This window comes from Poecilia mexicana, unplaced genomic scaffold (assembly GCF_051168715.1).
Source record: "Poecilia mexicana isolate PSO_F unplaced genomic scaffold, ASM5116871v1 scaffold_12, whole genome shotgun sequence".
In the NCBI taxonomy this organism is placed as follows: domain Eukaryota; kingdom Metazoa; phylum Chordata; class Actinopteri; order Cyprinodontiformes; family Poeciliidae; genus Poecilia; species Poecilia mexicana.
Genome location: NW_028263381.1, coordinates 7336518 through 7348849, shown reverse-complemented (window position 1 = coordinate 7348849; position 12332 = coordinate 7336518). Strand labels below are relative to the sequence as shown.

General features: G+C 38.8%; 1 pseudogene; it reads left to right on the top strand.

Moving 5' to 3' along the window:
• The first annotated feature begins 2836 nt into the window (after window positions 1-2836).
• Window positions 2837-4027, top strand: LOC148155966 (uncharacterized; annotated as a pseudogene).
• Window positions 4028-12332: the final 8305 nt, after the last annotated feature.

The window sequence follows — 12332 nt, the reverse complement described above, 5'->3', positions numbered from 1 at the left end:
TACACCTCTAATTCTGCTCTTAAATGGATAGAAATATGCTGTATTTTGATAAATCGATCTTTTACAGTTTCAACAATAGTCCTCAAAAGCCTCTATTATTTGCTCTTTTATGAATTCTTGAAAACTACTCTTGACCTGTAGCTGAATCATTTTTTTCAGTTTCTGAAAAAGCTCAAAATGAAAATGTAAAAATAAATATGTATGTTGATATCTGAGTGACTCAATTATTATTTTTTTTTACCCCCGTTATGAATAAATCCTCCTTTTTCTTGGCATTTACCAAAGCTGGAGACAGATTTAGAAGTTTAATATTGTTCCTCCACAGATTCATTTTGTAATTATAAGGTCATGTTTTTTTTCTAATTTGTAACTTTTCATTATTATTATTATTATTATTATTGCTCACGGTTGTAAAACTTTCACTTCTTCAAAAAAAATAAAGAATTTGAGATTTTTTTTTAAAATTTATTTTGTAAGGTTTTGTTTTCTCCTTGCGCCACATGCTTTAAATTACTTTGCCTATTTTCACGTCGTCTTTCTTGCTTTATTCTGTTTAGATTCTTGCCTGTTTCCACATTCAGACCTTGCTTGGGCCTGAAGTTGAAGCTCAGGATTTACCAGCCGATCTACACCTTTTTTTTTTACTCACGCAGCTTTGGTTCGTGACCGAAATGATGAAACTGCAGATACGAGACATTGAAATAAGTTTTCTTTTCTTTCTTTGCAAGGATAGGCTTGGGAACAAAGATTTTCGGCTACCCTCTCTAAGCTCCTAATATCTTCTTGCAACAGCAGCGGAGGTGAGGGTATCTGATTATTATGTCTCCCTGAAGCCTCCCCTCTAGGGGTATTCTGGGCATGTCTGGCTGGGAATAAGCCCAGAAGACCTAGTGTAGATTATTTATTCCAACCAGAATAAAAATGCCTCACTTTCACCAAAGCAAAACCTAGATTAGCTAAGAGACACAAGAGATGATTTTATTTATTTATCTTTGCTTTTAGTGTGGAGAAAAGAATTTAAACAGAGGTTGAAAAATACCATGTAACTAAAAATCAGAAGCTGTGTTTAAATATGTTTTATACTGACTAATTTTGGTTTTACACTTCTTTACTGCTCAAAAGGACAAATGAGCAAGTCAACAACTAAGTGGCCTGACAGTACAAAAGGAAAATCAAGCTAACAGTGTATCATTAAGCTTAAAATACCTAAGCGCATGAAACTCTTTTTTCCGACAACATTGGATGCAACACAATGTAACCTGACACCTACTGCTGAGTAGCGGGAAGTGCGAGAGACAGAGCGCGAGACAGCAGCATTGATGGATATACAGTATATTATTGGACTGGACATTACGTGACTTGTGCGCCACACACGCGCCATTGCTGTCCCTTGAGTCAGGAATATCGGTGGTCAGGAAAGTACTACAACCACGCAAAGAATCAGAAAAAAGGACACAATGTTTAGTAGTTAATTCAACCCTATGACAGCCATAGATAAAAAGGGCTTCAGATTTCACAGGTGAGGAAAAAGTTTTAATTTAAAGAAAAAATTTGGGTCAGTTATACTAGCCTAACTGTTGCTGGCTTGCTATTGACTTTGATAGCCTTAACATGTGCTGCGCAGTTCAGTGTGTTTTGGTTCCGTTAGCACTAAACAACCCGCCCACCAAGTCATCAGTTGAGAAGCTGTTTAAATCTTAAAATTCCTAAATAATGAAGCCATAAGCTTGACGCTCTCCGTCCACTTGATGACGAAAAACGTCAAAAAAACCCCCCCAAAAAAACAGACTGGGTCCTCTTGATAAAGGTTAACAGTTTACTTCAAAAATAAAAACGGTGCAAATGTTACTTTTCCACAAAAATAATAGAGAGTCTTAAGCGAGAGAAAGAAAGAGAGAGATCAAAAAACTGTGTGGCTCCACTCCAACTGCCCAACTGATTCTGCCTGGCCACACCCTAAAATCCTTAACTGCAATTACATATGCAAATTTACAAGAAGACCTTAGTATAGTCCAGTATAACAAATTAGTATGCAATAGAGATTTAACTTTTAATCATTTTTATCTAAATAAACAAATTACCATAAGAAATATAGACATAATTTATCCTAAAGGTCTGAATGAACTAAAATTGAATTTAGGCTTCTACAGTAGCTTTATTGCGGCGCACTGCAATAAAGCTTTGTCAAGTTAAACAAATGACAAAAACTGAGCTAATCCCCTCTGTTCGTAAAACAGAGGGGATAATGAGTAGGTATGAAATAGATATTATGGTGTTACAGCAGCAGGGTGAAACATACCAGCAAAAGATAAAAAGAGAAAAGAAAGCGACATGTGGCCATGACAGAAACCATTGTGAACTGCAACAAGAAATTGAAAAGCTTCAACAGCAGATTATTCAAGAGAGACAAGTTCATCTTAAGAAATCAGAGGAGGACATGGCGCTTATTGACAACGCAACCAAAGAAATAAAATTCCTGCAACGCGATAAGAGACGTTGGCAGAAAAAATTTTATCAAATGAAACATTCATTCCATGAATTCATCGGGAAGTATGAAAGCGATACTAGTGGTCTAAATCGAGATGTAGAACGATATAAGCAGGAGGTGAGACAGGAGAAAGATGCCAATTTAGAGAGAGTGAAGGAGAGTCAGCAGCTCATCAATGACCTGAGAGCTGAGAAGGAGGAGCTCTTCCAGAAAATGTCAGGAGAGATTGTAATTCTGAAAAAGAGGGAGAAATACATACTAAATGAACTTGATCAGGTCCACTTTTCATATGAGTAGCTAAGGAGTAGGTACGAAACTGATATTATAGAATTGCAGCAGCAGGTGGAAATGTATGAGCAGAAGATGAAGCAGGGGGAAACTGCTCTTTCAAAAAGAGAAAAGGAAGATAAACTTGTCCAGGAAAGACAGCAGTCTGCACTGGAACAAACTGAAAAACTCCAGCAGCAGATGATTCAAGAAAGAAACGCTCATCTGCAGAAATCAGAGGAAGACATGGCGATTCTGGATAATCTGAGAGCAACGAATGCCCTCCTTCAAGAAAGCACAAATCAAATTCCTGCAGGAGAAGGGAAGTCGTGCCCAGGCTGAGTTTGAGAAAGTTCTAGGTTTGTACCAGGAGCTAAACCGTCGGCACGAAACCGATGTGACTGCGCTCAAACATCAAGCCGAAAAATACCAGCTGGAAATAAGCTGTGTGAAAGAGGAGTTGGAAAAAACAAAAGAGGATCTACAAAACACTCTGAGAGCTCAGACAGATCAAAAACAGACCACCGTTTTCCAGAAGGAGGAAGTTTCACAGAGCCCAGTCGACCTAGTTAAAGGATCAAGTAAAGAGGTTTCTTCAGAGAAGGAACTCTTAGCAGACTCTTTACCAGGTCGTTCAATGGATCTAGAACCCACAGAGGAGACAGAGACTGCAGGAGAAACCGTACCGGAAGATTTAGACAATGCAGACAGCAAAACTACAGAGGACGGTAAAAAGAAAAAATCAAAAATTTCAATTTGGAAAAAAATACGTAACACTCTGGGGTTCAAGAAGTAAAAAAAGAAACAAAAGGGTGAAGAGAATCAAGAACAGGTATAATGTTCTTGATTTAATTTGACATATAGTTAAGGAGAGGATAAAAATGCGAGAGAGGAACGGAGGACTGCAATCAAACGCATGGAGGTTGTTGCCTGTGTACAAGGGCGCCCCGCGACCCTCCGTCAAGAGGAAATTTAAAATGTTTCCTTCCCCCCCACTGACAAACTAGAAAAAAGATCCCTACCCAATCCAATTGGAAAAAACATGCGCAGCACGGTGTCGCAGCGGTTAGCGCTGTGCCTTCACAGAGGCGGTCTGTGTGGAGTTTGCATGTTCTCCCTGTGTTTGCGTGGGTTTTCTCCGGGTGCTCCGGTTTCCCCGCCACATCTCCCAAAAGATGTCAGTCACGTTAGTTGGTCACTGTAAATTGCCCCAAAAGAGTTTAAGAAACTCCACACATATTATTGTTAAACTTGTAAAATTAGTTGAATTCGCTGTTTGTTCGCCCTTTTCCCTTCGTTGTTTCAGTGGAAGACGGCACAACACGCGGCTCAATGTTTATAGCAACGTATTGATTTAAGAATTAGAGTTTCTTTTAATAGTAATGATTTCTGTTTGTTTTCACTATACTTGTGCTTTTATGGTTTGCCCTTTAGTTTACCTTTTCTACTCACTTTTCATATTAAATTGCACTGAATTGTAGCTTGTTATACTGTTTAAATCTGCATTTTAAAAAACTTTAGCAGAAAGGATCAAGCAGTGTGTTTTTTAGGGCGGCTGTGGCTCTGAGGGTAGAGTGGTCGTCTTGTGACCAGAAGGTCCAGGGAGCAATTTAACATTAAAACCGTGTAGAAAAGGGAAAAAAGAAGAACAATCCATACGAAAACAGAGAACTTAATCAGAAATCATTTCCATTACAGGAAGAAATCGATTCTTAGATGAATATTTTGTGTTGTTGAGCTTTTGTGCTGTCTGCTTGTAAAAAAAAAAAAAAGAGAGGAAAAAAAATAACTGAGATAATTCAGTTATTTTTCTAAACCAGTGTCCCACTGATCCTAGGAGTTATGCTGTAGGGGCTTCATGCCTCTGGTATGGCCAGCCGATGCAGACGAGTCCTAGGTGAGTGCAGCCCAAAGATCCTTTATGATGAATACTACCACACTCTAAAGCCGTTTTCGCACTGCAAGGAACGGAACGGAACGGGTTTCAAAGTAAGGCCGACCGTGTTTGCATTAGAACTTCCGACCCGGCTCCTAAGAACCACAAGAGCTGTGTGGTTCCAATCGGACCGTCTAAGCGGGGCTGCTTAGAATTCAGCAGCTGATTGGTTTAGCGTCAGCCGTTGGTGGTTTTGCAGTCAGCCGTTGATCGGGTCTCGCTGGCTCTCACTAAACTGTTCTTACTGTATTTTGTAAAGAGTGCTCTTTTTAATATTTTTGTTATTGTTATTAATTTGCGATGAATTCCTCTCAATATTCTGCTGTTACCTGGTCCCATGATGAGGTAATTTTTTTTCCTCTGCTTACTCGCTGATTGAACGAGTACAGAATGAGCTCGATCGGTCAACGAGGAATGAGAAAGTTTTCCGCCGCATCTCTGAGGAAAAGGCTTCGGCCGCTACATCGAAACCATTGTTTACTTTCAAAAATAATGACGTCAGGTACAGCTTCGATGCCGCCCTCAGTTATATGCAAACCCAACAGGGCTGCAGTACGGGTGGAACCGGACCGAAGCGTGCCGTTCCGTTCCTTGCAGTGCGAAAACGGCTTTCGAAATAATCCTGTAAATTTACAGTCAAATACTGGCAGCTATAGACGCCAGAAGTTTAATGTAAATGCACAGTAAATTTACATTTACTGTAATTAATTAATTAATTACCGTAATTAATCCTGACAGTAGATTACCGTCAATGCAAGTATGGTATAGATACTGTGAAAGAACGGTTAAAAAAAAAATACTAGTAGCTACAGACGCCAGTTTTTTTTTCGGTTTTTTTTTTTTCTTCAGAAAAACGGTTAAAAAAAGGGGGCGAGGGGGGCGGGAAAGCTGGCGTGTGTAGATACCAGTATTTTACTGGAAATGTACCTTATCCATCCTGTAATTACCTTTTAAAGTGGTTTACTGTAAGTAAACACTGTAATGACGCAAACACACCGCAGACGTTGTACCGCAAATAGCGTTTACTAGAAATAAGAGCGAGCTGCTATTCCTGAGGCTGCAGCTCGCGCCTCTAACAAACCGTTACACTCAACTGAATAGCTTCACTGCCAGGGGCGGATCTACTGGGGTGGCAGTTGCCACCTCAAACGAGAGCCTTGCCACCCCTGTTGCCACCCCAGCTAGCGACAACGAATTCAATAAATAGTTATGGCAAATCGGACATCAAGCGCATGAAACTCTTTTTTCCGACAACATTGGATGCAACACAATGTAACCTGACACCTACTGCTGAGTAGCGGGAAGTGTTAGAGACAGAGCGCGAGACAGCAGCATTGATGGATATACAGTATATTATTGGACTGGACATTACATGACTTGTGTGCCACACACGCGCCATTGCTGTCCATTGAGTCAGGAATATCGGTGGTCAGGAAAGTACTACAACCACGCAAAGAATCAGAAAAAAGGACGCAATGTTTAGTAGTTAATTCAACCCTATGACAACCATAGATAAAAAGGGCTTCAGATTTCACAGGTGAGGAAAAAGTTTTAATTTAAAGAAAATATTTGGGTCAGTTATACTAGCCTAACTGTTGCTGGCTTGCTATTGACTTTGATAGCCTTAACATGTGCTGCGCAGTTCGGTGTGTTTTGGTTCCGTTAGCACTAAACAACCCGCCCACCAAGTCATCAGTTTAGAAGCTGTTTAAATCAGCCAATCAACCACCGCGGTGGTCAGGCGAAAACTTATTAATAATCACAATATAGACATCAAGCCTGACAGCATAATGTAACAGACTGGATGTTCTGTTTTAGTGTTTTTACTACTTTTTTGTGTGGGAAATGTTTGTTTTTGATGTTGATTCCCCTGATCGGTAATCTCTGCTATATCTGCTCGTTGAGCGGTTGTTTGTCGGTTGCCATGGCAACGGGTCCTTGTGTAATGCCGACATGCAGAGCGAGAGAAGGTGGAATAGAAGTGGTTGGAGCAATTTTTTTCTTTATTTCTTTATCCATTTGAATTTTGTTACTCTTAAATGCCTATTTTTTGTATTATTTACAGATTATTTGTAGGTTGATAATTGTTGATTTCTTTTTTTTTGTTTTATTACTTTTCTTATGCATTTTCTAAATTTAGACAGGAAGTAATGTGGGTCAGTCCACTTTCTATAAGTGTAGGGGCCTGGTGAAGGACCAGCAGGCATTTGGGTTTGGGGCCGATGGTTTTTACCAGAGTAAGAGAGGTAGCATGAGAACAAAGGAAAGTTTGAACTCTGTAATTGTTTGGTGAAAGAGGAAAATACATCATCAAGAACAATCAATAAGTTTGGACATTGAACCTTCTTTTGCCAGTGTCGAGAAACTTGACCCCAGTGCCTTAGGGTGCGTTCACACTGCACCCTGAAGTGACCCAATTCCGATTTTTTTTGACGTAATGCGACCTGTATCCGATCTTTTCATGGCAGTGTGAACAGCCCAGGTCGGATTCTTTTTCGAATGTGACCCATATCTGATACATATCCGATTCAAATGCGACCTAACGTCCAGGTCACATTCATCCGAACTGAACGTCACTGTTTCTCAACAAATCTCACTATTCTGCATCCTGATACATGCAAGCAGGAAGAAAAACAACAACCATGACGGACTATATGAGGATTAAGTTGACAACAACTTCAAATATGTAAGCTAAGCTCCTCCGTTAGCCTCCATGTTTACTTCTGCCAACACTGAGCACTTCTTTTTATGGCGGTTGGCAGAACACTGAGAACGCTGACGCTATTGCGCCCTCTACTGCGCATGCGGGCCACTTTCAGGTCGTTTGCCCGTTCACACTGCAGAACGCATACAGGTCGCATTTACTGGCAGTGTGAACGGCCCCGGCAAAAAAATCGGAATTGGGTCACTTCAGGCTGCAGTGTGAACGCACCCTTAGTAGTGACTTGATGGAACTTTTATTGGATGTTTGGCTTGGCAAACAATCAGAAGTGGTTTTGTCTAGTTTGGTCTTTCCCCTGTTTATCAGCTTTATTGTAGCTTTATTGCGGCGCACTGCAGCCGCTGCAATTCCTAAAAGTTAAACAAGTGACAAAAACCGAGCTAGTCCCCTCTGTTCGTAAAACGTGGAGATATTTATAACAGTCATCAAACGGCTCCTACTGCATATTTAACCCTTGTGCATGTGAGGACTGAGGCAAATGATACAAGTTTTATGGGTGTGGTGCGGTTGGCCCCTATTTCTAAACACAAGGGTTAAAATAAAACGATTGACCAATATGAATATAAATTCACCCATTCTTGCATCTTGACAGAACTAACAGAAACTAAACTGTTTATAGATTTGTATCATGGAGAATCTAATTTCTAATCTTTATTTTAAGACGTATTTAATAGTATATCTGATAACAAATGATGGCACTACTAATATTCTCGTGACAGATTTCTGCTCGTCCTGTATTGGAATAGAAAGGTTTTCTGGATACAACGAATCACATAGCGACTAATAGGCGCTGTCCAGTCCATATCAATTAGCAGCAGTATGAAAGACTTAAAAATAATTAACTATACTACATTAAGAAATTATATTTAAGCCTCAGTGCTACATGAAGCTCATTTTGAAACAATGCAAGTTAAAAACAGTATTTTGCAACAAGTAAATCAAGTAAATTAAGTCTAATGTTAGGTCTATGTAAGCTAAACGTGAATGAGATGTTTATTTATATATATATATATATATATATATATATATATATATATATATATATATATATATATATATACTGCCACCCTTGAAAAAAATCCCTGCCCCCCTCTTTCCACCCCATAAGTATTTTTCTGTTTCCGTCCCTGCTCATCTCAAATCATAGTTTGATTTACAGGACAGAAAGGGACAGTTTCCTTATACATTCTACACTTTTTTATTTACAGTTTGCTGTGACCAGCCGAAATATGTCTCTTTCATTTTCTTTACGGTTAAAACTTCCATCACAAGTTTCACAAATTTTCCCTTTCAATTGTGTTCAGGTGTGCAGCATACAAGTACAGACCATTCACAATTCACCAAATAAATCAAACAATAATAGTATGTCTGCAAGAAATACAGAAAACTGTGTGAAACAAAGAAATCAAGCACAAAAATGTCAAATAAAAGTTGTAATGGTGTCACACATAGAACACTGAGTCTTTGTCTCAAATGTGAGTTTAGAGTAAGGTGATGATTTTTATGACAGCGAGAAAGAGAAAACCAGGTGTAATACTGGGGTTAGCAGCTTGGAAACTTAGCAAACTAGAATCCCACTTAGGGATTTACAGGAGCTCAATGTTGAGCCTCATCTAGTTCTAATTCACCTCAATGGTGAATGTCTGTCACTCCTTAATCATCTTAAAAACAGGCTCCCTGAAAAAGCAACAGCTTTCTCCTGACACATAACATACAAGCTCAGGGAAAATTGTGCATTTTTGAAAAAACACATGGTTTCCTGCCATCTATTTGAAAACTGTGTATTTTCACTGTCCTTCAGTTTTAGCCTGTTGTTTTATTACCCAGAAGCAAAAAGTGTTTCAAACAGAAAAATAACAAGATTTTTGGTGGTTTGGTAGAAATTTGCCCTCATGACCCTTTTTTTTTTTTTTTTTTACTTTTACAAATGTCAAACTTTTTGCATACTTTTTGCATAAGAGGATCTTTTGGGAAAATAAAGAGTGCTCACTCAATTATGTGTTGCCAGTAACCAGCAAAACATCTCTGTTGTATTCCCAATTGATTTGTCTTTTGTGCTAGCAAAATATTTTTCACACTCATGGGCTGTTCTGTTATCTTTACATTGTAGTGCCTTCGTTTTTTTAGAGAGATGTGGTTCCAAATGACTTTTTGTGTGTATTTTAAAATTATTATTTCAGAAAACAGTCAAATCAATAGAACCAATGCTTTTCTTTTGTTTTTGATTCAAATAGCACAACATATGGACCTTCCTGCACACATTTATTCAATCCAAATGCTGATTATCGATGACTCGACTGTTTGACCCTAATCCCACGCTTGTTTCTGTTCACCATTCTAGAAAAAAAAAATTCTACCATTTACCAAACAGTAGAACACCAGAAGAACTTATTTCTTCACAAATATAAACTCCACCAAGTTTATATTTGTGAACGCATGTGTGCTGATGAATAACATATGAACTGCAAAATGACAGAACAGAAATAGAGCGATGTAAATTAATATTTATATCTGCGCTTTCTTCTTTCATCCTGCTTTGTATACTAGTCCCAGCTAATCTGTATTCCAACATCCTCTCTCCATCCTTTGCGCAACCTCTGCCCATTTCCTGACCCAGGAAAACAGCGACAGAGACCAGTCTGGCCGCATCGTGCTCCGTTTCGTATGAACTAAATTAGTCCGGATGCGGACGAGCATGCCATCCTCGATTAAGATAAGTTGTGGTGTGAGACAGGGGGGCTCAGACAAGGTGGAGAAGGGGGAGACTGTTCAAATGAGTCGTGCCCAAATGTATTCTCAAAGTTAATATCTCCAATATTGACACGTTGGCTGTTCAAGTTGTCTGAATTGAATTAACTCGGATGAAAGCTTAAGAGGTGAGCTGGGTGATATTAAAGCTTTGGCCTTAGATCAACATATCTGGGAGGCTTCCGGGAGATGGGAGAAATCCACGGCTTCCTCAGGCAGGAAAAGTGACCCGAGGCGAGAGAGTTTGGCTCAGGCAATAAGCCTGAAAATCTAATATGGTGGCAGGAGCTGTCCCAACGGACCAAGCGTTTCAAACGGCAAAGGTAGGCGTTTAACTTGGAGTGGGAAGTCTTTTTTTTTTTTTTTTTCATTTCGTCTTCCATATTCTCGCCACTCTCACCTTTTGCTTCTGTCTTTTACTTCTCCATTTTATCAAGCGCATGCCTGCACAGAGACATCATAACACCTACGTAAGGTGATTAGCTGAGTATGGATGGTAACCATAACCTTGTTGCAGACTTTTACTGGGCAGTGTTGCTGAAAAACTAACCTCATTTTGCCTTGAGGTAAACAACATCAACGCTTTTGTCTTGTGATATTCCTGGTTTACCAGGATTGTCAAATGTTTTGTTTTTAACAAATTTTCCATTCGAGTTGTTTTCTCACAACTTGCTCTGTGGTCACATAAGCCAATGGAAATTAAAATGTGTCAAAAGCCCTAATTATGTCAACATCAATCGTTATTCTAACTCAGAGTCTCGTATTTTCTTGTTTTGTACACTTGTGTTTTCCATCCACTCTGTGTTGCATCCAGCAATCCAGTCCCCCGGTGTAAACACTCCGCCAGTTTCAGTGTCTCAGTGTCAGATCCTCCTGTATGCTGCTCTCCTGTCCACTCAGTTTATTGAAATGATCCCTTTGTCTGTTCTCCTGCATTACCTGGCTCTGTGTTTGGGCATCATGGCAGATTTTCCACTTGCAGCTAATGAAAACATAACGTAACATAACAAAATGTTTATTTTAGAAAACATTACACCCACATTTCAAATACAGAAACGCAGGCTTAATGAAATGAATGTTTAATTAATGCCTGCTTTAAGTTATTGTCCTAACTACAAACTGTGTGGCTTTGGCTGTATAAAACAATGTGTAGTAGAAATGCTACAGTTTTTGTTTAACAATGGTTAGCTTCATCAGACAGGTCAACTACTGACTTAATACTCTACAGACATATATGCATGTGAGCTGTTAAAAGTAACATTCAAAAGTTGATATTTCTTCACCAAAATTCGATTAAAAATCCTTTTGTGCATTGTGATCAGCATAGATATGCATGCACTCCATTATCAATGTAAAGTATTGTAGAATCTTTTGAGTCAGTTTAATTAAACATTACAATTTCGCATTAGCGTGATCGAGCACAACAAAATGGTAATGAGTTTTTCTTTTGCAACTAATTAGATAAAACTTAAAAAAAAAAAAAAAAAGAAGCATTTGTTCTGTCCTCCAGCCAAGAAAGAATTCAAGAATAATTTAGTCCTTGGTTATGATGAAGATTCGCCTTTACCTTCCTGTGATCAGCTTCATGTGTTCATGAGGCAATAATCGTTCATTATCATTCAAATCTGCTGGTTCTGGTAGTTCAGAAAATTCCCGTTACTGTCTCGCTCTGATAATTCAATCAATCAATCATAGCTTTATTAAAGACACAACTAGGTCCACATGAGAAAAAAACAACAGTAATAGTAATAATAAATATTTTTAAATAAATAAATAATCTCCTTTGTTTGGTAGCAGTGAAATCCGAGCATCCTGTGGGCGACACTCTGCTGAGCTGAATCGAACCTGATATTTTGAAATTAATTGCAGTTTTCTATTATAACACAATGCAGGAGATAAAGTGACATTTTCATGTATTTCACTGAGAAATAAAAGCAGCAAACAAACCACGTGCCCACCTGTCTTTGGTTTGAAAATAGTTTCTACTGTCATGTCATTTGCCTTTGGTTTTAAGATCTGTATTTTGTTTCATATCTGCCAAAATATCTTGTGATATTCCTGGGTTTTTTTGTTTGTTGTTTTTTTTCCACTCCAGCTTCTCTGAACAGAAGGAATCTTCCTGCAGAATATTCACATGTTCTCATGAGACAGACTTTCGTGGCATGCAAATG